General features: G+C 30.3%; 2 non-coding genes across 2 annotated transcripts; both read right to left on the reverse strand.

Annotated features, from left to right (window-relative positions):
* Positions 1–8,029: 8,029 nt before the first annotated feature.
* Trnan-guu (transfer RNA asparagine (anticodon GUU)) lies at positions 8,030–8,103 on the reverse strand. Its single transcript has one exon. It is a non-coding gene; the product is annotated as a tRNA-Asn (tRNA).
* A 360-nt stretch (positions 8,104–8,463) lies between these two features.
* Positions 8,464–8,537, reverse strand: Trnan-guu (transfer RNA asparagine (anticodon GUU)). Its single transcript has one exon. It is a non-coding gene; the product is annotated as a tRNA-Asn (tRNA).
* Between the last annotated feature and the right edge of the window lie 1,746 nt (positions 8,538–10,283).

Here is a 10,283-nt window from a genome sequence, read left to right on the forward strand (position 1 = left end):
TTAATGTAGTTTGTAAAGTTGTTTTATTGACGATTATTAACGACTCGTTAAGCATTGAAAAAGTTAATTTAATTGTTCTGCTTCATGATTCACGCAAATGTTAAGTATGCATTATATTGCATATATACTTGTGTACAATTTACGAAATTGTTTGAAACCACTAGAATAATAATTCTGCAATACTATTCACAAAATATTACCATGAAAATAGTTTGACAATGGTGATTTACTGGTATGTATGGTTGTCGATAGCGTCAACTTAAAAGCAACGAGAAATTTTACCGTCAGTTAAAATGTCGCATCTACGATATTTTATGAATTTATAGAATTTATTTATTTCATTTCCAATAGGCAAATAAGCCCATGAGGACAACATGTTACAAACATACTATGTATGACATGACAGAGTAATGCATGATAATGATAATACAAAAATGTACATCTCTTTTTCAAATATTTAAACTATAGGAGAAGGTTGAAACTCAACCTTAAAACTTCTCCAGTAGAGGAGAAACAATTATTCAATACAATACAGTATAATATATATGCAATCATGGGAATAGTACTCCAATTTACAGTCAGTCTTTATCGAAATCGAAAACAAAAGAGATAAAGGTCAACTCATTGGCTATTCGTGAGACATCATCATCAAAATAAATGTAGATTGATTCAAATATCACTTATTCTTTTCTCTATTGAATTTTATATCTTGAAAGGAGTAATATTTCCACTGTGCAGTGGCAACCAAAGAAGAGAAGAAAAAAAAGTATAGAGATATATACATCATTTTACATGTATCATTGCCCATACATAACGTTATTTCTATAATGCTTGGCAAAATTTATTCATTGAAAAAATGTCAAAATTGTATTAAATGATGCGGCTTATAGAGACTCTTGAGTTTTTCTGTAACGCTTCTGCCGTAAAAAAGTCCAGTTTTAGAAGGAAACCGCGACTTTTCTGTAAACATGGTAGATTAAGCCACACAAACAAATGCCCACTTTAGGTAGCCGATTACAGCTATTAATATCCGCGATATTTTGTTGTGATGCATACCTTATAAAATGTCGAGTTTGAGGATTCAGACTCGACTTTTTGTGCCGCGTAATGTCTCTACGCAAAAAGTCGCGGATTTCTTACAAAAAGTCGCGGGTATAAAATCTACCACATTTAAGCCGCGAACTTTTATGAAAAATTTGTTGTTGAGTAACAAAAAGTCGCGGCTTATTATTTTCATCTCGACTTTTTTGTAGAATTTCTACAACATTTGAAAAAAGGCGCGGATTTCTTTCTGTTCCTCGACTTTTAATAGACAAACGATGGACGAAATGTAGGGTCACACTATGGACGCTACTGGCCACTGAAGTCAAAATTGTTCTCAACTATTATAAAATATCGAGGTTTATACGTTTCCCGCGACATTTTGTACGATTTCGGCAGAAATTCTCGTGGATTTGTAAGTTGCCCGCGGCATTTTATAATAAAACGGTACATTTTCTCGCGGGTTTAAAATAGCCGCAACATGCCACTATAGGTATGCGTAGAGAATATTTTCAGAAAGTGCAAGATTAATGCATCACAGCCTGACAAAACTTTGCAATAGACATTTTTGACTTCGCAGTTCAACCACTGCAACAGCGAATAGATCCTGGAATACTACAATATAAACTGTCTAGTTGAGTATTGAGCCAAAGCCAACGTGATTACTTACATGTTTTATTAATTTACATTATTTTTTATATGGAAAAAGAACGTGCTTGAGGTGACACCACTGTCTGTAAATATGATTGAAAAATAAACACTATGTAACGTCCCTGGGTGGGCTTGAACCACCAACCTTTCGGTTAACAGCCGAACGCGCTAGCCGATTGCACAGAGACGATATGTATAAAATACTTTATGAAATATACAAGATGTAAACCATGTAAAAACGACTCCATTTTAAGACGTTTGTATGATTTAAAGTATTGTCCTTTTAATGATTCTTTCAAATGTTATTAAGCATTATCATGTTTATTTATGTAAGAAATATGTTCATTTTACGTAATACTTTATAAAATGTTTGAATCCACTAGAAAAAAGTTAATAAAATTACACTGCAGTGAGTTGTAGTATATACATGTATATTAAGGGGCTTCCGTGGCCGAGTTTTTTAAGCATAACACCTTTTCTAGGTTTACGAGGGTTTTTCTCCACCAGTAAAGCTGGAAAAAACGCCATATGACCTCTACTCTGTTGGGACAACCTAAAACCCAGGAACAAACAGAAAGGCAATATAACCATCATTCGAACAAACTTCATAAATTGATAGCAGTTTTGTATATAGCTCACATAAACGTCACTATTTGAATTTAGCGTTATAATGAATAATATATATTATTGTCATAAATCGTTTTAACTTATTTGTGATATTGTACTATTGTACTATTGTTCCCAGTTACCAGATATAGGCGATATAAAGGCGATATATGTCAGTTAAAACGCGCAGTATAATGATTTGAATTATTATATACTTGTATTTTCCCCCTTTTTCACACCTTGTAAATACAACTTCTAGGTTAAGATAATCCTAAAATAACCGTAAATATATCACTTACAACTTTTTATTTGTTTTTGTAATACTTTCACGAAATATTATCATAAAAATGGTTTGACATTGTGGGATATGGTTGTCAATTTAACAAATTTAAAAAAATGAAAAATGCATGTTCGACAAAAAATGATTTCTGATTTTTAACGTAATATTCATAAGAAGGAGTGTCTGTCTTAAATGAAAAACTCTGTTGTAGTAAATTTGCTTTTACCGTTGTTAGGTAATTTCAGACCGAACCTCCAATATATTTCAATTTGTACAGTTTTGGGCTTATTTAGCGATTCCATTTTTATCCTTTATACATAGGGCAATGAATACCTGCCTATTTCTGGCCAGGGAGATTGACATTGTAATGCCCAGAGCTGGAGCTTATTGCATTCATGCTGAGTGCTCAGTTGAAAACACATATTGAACAAGGTAGAAAGAGTAAGAAAATGAATGCAATTGTTACATTCAAATTCATTAAAATATTATCAACACGCATTAATGATCAAACATAAAATGATTTGTAATTATACTTTTTTAAGTCAGAATTTATTTTCAGCAGTAACTCTTTATTTTTAATTATCTTTTCATATTTTAATATTCGTATAATTTTCTGATATGAAGTAATGACATGAAACACGGATAATTTGTCTGTCAAATATCGATAAATAATGTCACAAAGGCCGTCCATATCCCGGAAGTCGTGCGAAAACACAACGCCTACGGCTGAAAAAATAAATAAGAGACCAATATCTTACATTACTTGATTCATTAACCAGAAAATTACAATTTTGATAGAATAGTCGCATATTCTTCGTTAGTTATCAGACAAATACAGAATACAAATAGTTGCATGAGAAGATGTATATTCTATCATCAATTCAGTCATCGTAAAATATGCCTATATTGTTTAAGTTTAATGCTATTCTCTTTTTTAGGCTTTTTACACTTATTGTTGTTTATTACCAGCATTGAGTCAAAATGACCGTTTTTCTGTTAAGATTTTAAAATGATCAATACAACTGCAACTGTCGAATGACATTATGGTTTTGGAAGGTCTTATAATAGTATAATGTTATTGCATGACAAAAATGTGACTATCTAAGGTTTTGGTGAATATCAATCAGGTCATGTCGAAAGACTATTGTCAGAATCCACAACAGAAAACCGTTGTGTATTTTAAGTAACATTGATTTTTATTGGTCATTTAGTATTGCCAATCCTTGAAGCATTTATAGAATGGTTTTTGATATGAGACGGTTAAATAAAAAACCACCCTTCATGATACACCAAAATCACCCGCTGTTATTGATAACATAATACTTTTTATAATAATATATATACACACGTTTCTGATATGTGAAATTCGAAATAATGTTTTGCATCTAGCTACAATTAATTTTGAAACGTATTTAAGAAAATAAAATAAGGAGATATGATTATGAAATCTTAAGACAATAAAAATAGTTTATCATAGAATTATGAACATCAGTCGTTGGAGCAACTACATGTCAATGTTTCATCATGAAATTGTTTACAATACGTACTCGTAATTACATCACTTCAGATAGAGTGGTTTCAATATGACTTAATCAAATTTTATAATAATTAAATACTAAGAAGTACATGACAACCGCATTCCACTACATATATTGATTCATTTCAGCTTTAATAAAATATTACAATTCGACCAACAATAAAAGATAATGTTAAGTCTTCAGATTTTACAACCTGCATTCGTTTGATTACCGTGTGACAACCATTGTTCAACGTCATAAAAACATTTATGATCATAGTTTACTTGTATGACGAATTATTAGAGTTCATGAATTAGTCACGTCACGCCATTGATAATTTGAGATGTAACACATATCTTTATTTAATATATCAGTATTAATAGTTTTTATTTTTGCTGAAACAAACAGACAATATTGTTTGATTTTCCAGAGTTTGTATACTTGTATCAAGGACTCAAACTCTTTAAAATAATCTCGGTACACATAAAAAGCATAGCATTTTCCAAATAAGTCTTGTCAATCTATTCAATAAAATAACAATTTAGAGAACATTTTATCACCATGCTCGACATTTGCCCTACATTTATCCTCACCTACGAAGGCTATGTTTTATTGATCTAACATATGAGCATGTGTTTTATGTAATACTGTTTTTTTTTGTCACATGACAATGACGTCATGTAAGTAACATAAATGTATTTTTAATGACAACTACTTCGTGTCCAAAAGTCATATAAACAATAAAATAATACATTTCTCTAACTCTAAAGAATCTCAAGAACTTAAAGTTATGATAAAGTTCAACAGTTGCATTGCAAGGGTTTATGACTGGCCTTTACTACCAATGTAGAGTCAAATCAACCTGTACATACGTGAAATTTACTGATTGTTCCAAATTTAAAGCTTGGCATATTGAGTATATTAAGGGTTATTAGGCTATAGATAACATATATTATTTATCTCAAACATTTTTTTCTTTGTATGTAGTTCAGGGTTAAAAGTCCTGTGTATTGACTTTATCTAAAGTAAGATTTGTCGAAACTTTGTTATGCACTAACTCGATAATACTGGCTGATCGTAAATAGAGCAATAAATTTAGTCTAGACCAAATGAATTTAATTTAGGTCTCTGTAGATATACCTATTTACAAACGTTCGTTTTTCGCTTCCAAATATTTTGTTGAAACACTTGGTTTGGTAGAGATATTAAAATATACACCAAGGTATTTTGACACCGTATGTATAATGTAAACACTAGTTTGTGAAAACAGCAAACCTCACATGCAACACATCAAAATGAGTAAATATATGTTTAAACGTTACTGTTTGATATGTTGAATTTTCTTTTAACTTAAACTACCGTCCTTTTGGTCAATTACGAAACGCACTCTAAGCGTACCTTCAACCAAAATGCCGGTAAAGATGTAAAAAAAATAAAAATGTAATGTCTAAACTTATTCCAAAATTGGCTTTAACCACCAACCTTTCAGTAAACCGCCGAACTCGCTGCTGATAAAAAATGGTTTTATCAAATTTGTACATAGAAATTGTTTTAAAAATCTATTACGTGTGCTTTTTAGCTAGGACGAAGTCCAACCAGTGTATTTACAAATACTAACGCCTACTTCAGTGACGTTTCATGTATGATTGAGTTTACGATTTTGCTTCAAGAAATACAAGCTTAAATTATGTTTGATATTTGTAGTAAAGCTTTCAAAATATTAAATCGTTTAAACGTTTGCTAAACAATTATTGAATAAAGTTTCTAAGACAACATTGTGAAGTACGATATAGGCCTATACACTGTACATAACGATTTTATTCTGTAACCATTAACTATATATGGATACATATATGTATATATTTTCCCATGAACAATTTATAGGTTATTTACATTCACAAAATATTTTTTATTACATGCTTTTCGGTGGTTTATAGAAATATATCAGTGATTTAAAACTGGTAATTTCACTGTTTGAAACAGTGAAATTACCACTTTGATAATTTCACTGTTTTGAATTTAAGCCCCTTACGTTGTTTCAGTAAAATACCAGCGTGCACAGAACTGGGTACCAACTTAATGACGTGACGTCATAAATGACGTCACGTTGTATTATTATTTGGCGCGCTTTTCATTCAATATTAGGTTTAATGTCTTTTTAAAACGTTTCTTTGCATATAATAAAAAGAAAATTTGTTTAGTTTAGTGTAAGATCGAAATATATTTCACCTTGTGAACACCAAAAGTTCATATTTCACTCGTGGCTGCGCCACTCGTGAAATATACCTTTTGGTGCTCACTCGGTGAAATATATTCCGATCTTACACTGAACTAAACAAATATCCTCTATATAATTTTGGTTAAAATTTCTGTTATACCATTTGTATCCATATTCTTTGGACAAAAACGATATGTGTTTCTTTTGCAAAGTGATCATTTCTCAATGTATATTTGTATAAAAACATAATTTCGACAAATCTTACTGCAGATAAAGTCACAAAATATATAGACATAAAAAATGAGAAATGATGGCGTTACTGAAATACATTGTATTTGACCTCCAATAAATATTTTAGTTACGCGATATTTGTTGTCTATAAACAATATAATACTTTACGATACCGATGATTAGTTCCACGGCTTTAGGTTTTGTAATTTGCTTAATCGCTGTTCTAACAGCATCTAATACGTTTTAATATTGATAAATAATGAACTACCTTTTGTTGTCTTGTATTTTAGTTCAGTTTTGAATTTTTGATAAGTAAATATAAAAATGATACGTTCACTCTTATTATAATAGATATTGCTAGACTATTTCTTCTGATTGTCCCTTCCAATGACAATACAAGAACTTGTATTACTTTACACTATTATTTAAGGCCAACCTTTGCAAGAACTTTCCTTTACCCTGCAGCAAACAAAAATATTGTATTTCAAGATGTTGAAATCATAATGACTGCAAGTAATGGAAATATGTAAGAAAGTGTATAGAGTGTATGTATGATTACCAATGTATGCGTATGTACATGTACGAAATGTTTCTAAATATCTCTAAATAATGATTTCTTGGAAATGCAAAGCGCCATTTACCAGAAACTCAGATTTCGAAACAATAGAATTGCTTACACTATAAATACATAATATTAACGAACACTCAAACTGTCACATTTCTCAATACTCGCCGACTAATATCGGTTGTCTTTTATCAATGGACCGTAACTTGTTCCAGACATTTGGTTTTACGTATGTGGGTGTGAAAACTTAAGAGTTTTTGTCGGACAAAGTTCGATCAGAAATGTGGATTGTATTACGAAATCTTCTCTTCTGCCAGAGTCAAGTGATGTAAAATTAGACTACACTATTGCAGGATTACGTTGGAAAATTTAATCAAGAAATGAACTTTTTGAAAATAACACGACATAGAAGATTATTTTCAAGCACAGAAACGCTTTGCAAAAAGGAAGAGACAAGGTGAGTTTTATGATGAATGTTTGTCGTGTTTTAATACAAACATTTTCTAAAACAGAACTAAAAACTTCAAAAAGTACGAGCATAGTTTGTAGAACAATACCTTATATCGGCGTATCTCGTGTACTTAAAAATTGGACATGTTTCTGAAGATGAAGTTTTTTTTGTTTTCATGATAAAGTATTTATTTAAGATAAAGTAATACCTTTTACTTCTCATATGGTGCAAAAGATAGACTTTCTCTAGATTCCATGCTAACTATTGAGTGTCAGTTATCTACTGCATATGGTTGATATAAAAGTAGCAACCTCACTAATTTGATTTCCATTATAAATTACATTAATTATTACATAAATTTGGAAAAGCAATCTAAGATGCTGTTAATTTCTTTTGTTTTGAGGAAATACCGTTAAATAAATGGTGACAGTATTTGCAATTAAAAGTTAAACCTATGAAAAAAAATTAACGTCCCTGGGTGGGCTTGAACCACCAACCTTTCGGTTAACAGCCGAACGCGCTAACCGATTGCGCCACAGAGACGATGTATCTGCTTGTAATAAATTAATAATATATTGTAACATGCTTTAGATATCACCATACCGTGTTTATATACTGTTTAAGCTGGCGCATTTTACTTAAAATTTCAACTAAAATAAAGTGATAAAGTGATCCATGAAAAGGTATTTGTCAGTTATCTTCAGCATATGCTTTATAAAAAAGTAGCAAAAATTTAACTGAAATCTCAGTTATTTGATTTCCATTATATAAATAACATAAATTATTACATAAATATTGACAAACAATTGAAGATGCTGTTAATTTCTTTTCTTTTGAGGAAATATTGTTAAATAAACGTGACAGTATTTGCTATATAAAAGTTAAATCTATTGAAAATAGCAACGTCCCTGGGTGGGCTTGAACCACCAACCTTTCGGTTAACAGCCGAACGCGCTAACCGATTGCGCCACAAAGACGATATATTACTGCGAAATGAATTATCTATAATATTGTAAGATGATAAAAACACCATAGCGTATATACTGTTTTAGCCGGCGCATTTTTATTTCATGCAAACTGTTAGGCAATAGTTACCGTTATATTATTAAAAAAGTTAACATTGTATCGACATTACACCAATTTAAAAAAATAATCATTATTTCCAACTTATAGTTTTGAAATGTTAATGTTAAATGTTCGATTGCAAATGTTAAAAGTAAGTTTTATTTGAAAATGAAGATATTTTGCACAATGACATATTGATAGTATTTATGTATTTGTATGTCCATTTTTTTGTATTTCTTAATTAGGTTGAATGCAAATTTGTATTGGATAACAAAAGACCAAAATATATCAAAGTTTTGGTTATATTGAGGTTTTGTGAAATATCCATTATTTGAACTTTTGTGTCCTATGAGATCATTTATAGAATGTCAGGGGAAAATGAGAGGTATTGGACATTTTACTATCTCTCGTAAAATGACTTAACTCTTTTTTCTGTTTTATTGCTCTGATATGTCAAGGGTTTTCTTTAGATTGTGTTGAAGATAAGCGTTCACAAATACTTCAACTAAGATAAAGTGATCAAGTGATTCATGACAAGGTAATCAACCAAATAAAATAAATTGAATAACAGATAAAAACCGTTTGCAAAAAAACAAACTTGTGTTTTACATCTTTTCAAATATTACAATATGCTTAAATAATTTGATATAGAAATATGGCAACTACGTTTCATATCAGACATTTCTTCCTCGCTTTCGAAATTTCTTATTTAAATAATAGAGCATTGAGTATTTCCTTTCATGTGATGATTAATATGTTAATGACTTGACTTAAGGATGCCATTTCATCTATAATAAAACATGTTCTCCTAGAATTAACAACATAACGAGTGAAACAATCGGTTGACTAATAAGGCATAGGAAAAACAATGTAGACCCTGATTTTAAATTGTTTACCGTCCTTGAAATTATCATTTTATTGGTGTTACCATCATAACACGTAGGCTTTTAATTTATGTTGTCTCTGAATGTTGTTAAGTCAGTTGACGCTGTGATCATAAAATTGATGTTTAAAAAGTTTCTCAAAAGTCCAGACTCATTTTACAGATAATTTTTGGCATCATACATTTATTTCGCCATGGTCTCTATTTGCGATAACTTTTTTTAAATCCATAAATAGTTTTCTTTTTTGGATACTGAAACTGGCGAACATAGACCAATGTTTTGTCTATGTTTTTAATATTAATAATAGGAGTAAAAATCGATGAAGAAAGTTTCAAATAACACCACAATTGTGAATTTCAAACAGGTGTTAAATTATTTAGGTAATTGGCCGAGACCACGAAAATGTAAGTGAGAAACAAGTTTGTAAAGATAAAAAAGGTTCTGAGACTAATAAGGCCATGAAATAAAAACACAAAAGCTATGTTGACATTGTCTACAAGATGATATGAAAATGTTCATTTATCATGTGTTTTCGCGATGCCATTTTTTTCGGCATAATTAGAAAGAAAAAAAGAATTATACAAAGTTTAAAATATTATTAACCCTGATATAAGAACTTGTTTTATTTAACATTTGCAGATTTATCTACCTGGCGCACATGTATATTGAATAAAACTGTTTTAATATGAGCAATGTTTCATAGTATTTTGTTATTATTGAATACATTGTCTTAGATTTCGGCCCAAATTGAAAACGAAATTAAAAAAAAAAAGA

Source organism: Ruditapes philippinarum, unplaced genomic scaffold (assembly GCF_026571515.1).
Source record: "Ruditapes philippinarum isolate M1 unplaced genomic scaffold, ASM2657151v2 ctg792_1_1_1_1, whole genome shotgun sequence".
Taxonomy (NCBI): domain Eukaryota; kingdom Metazoa; phylum Mollusca; class Bivalvia; order Venerida; family Veneridae; genus Ruditapes; species Ruditapes philippinarum.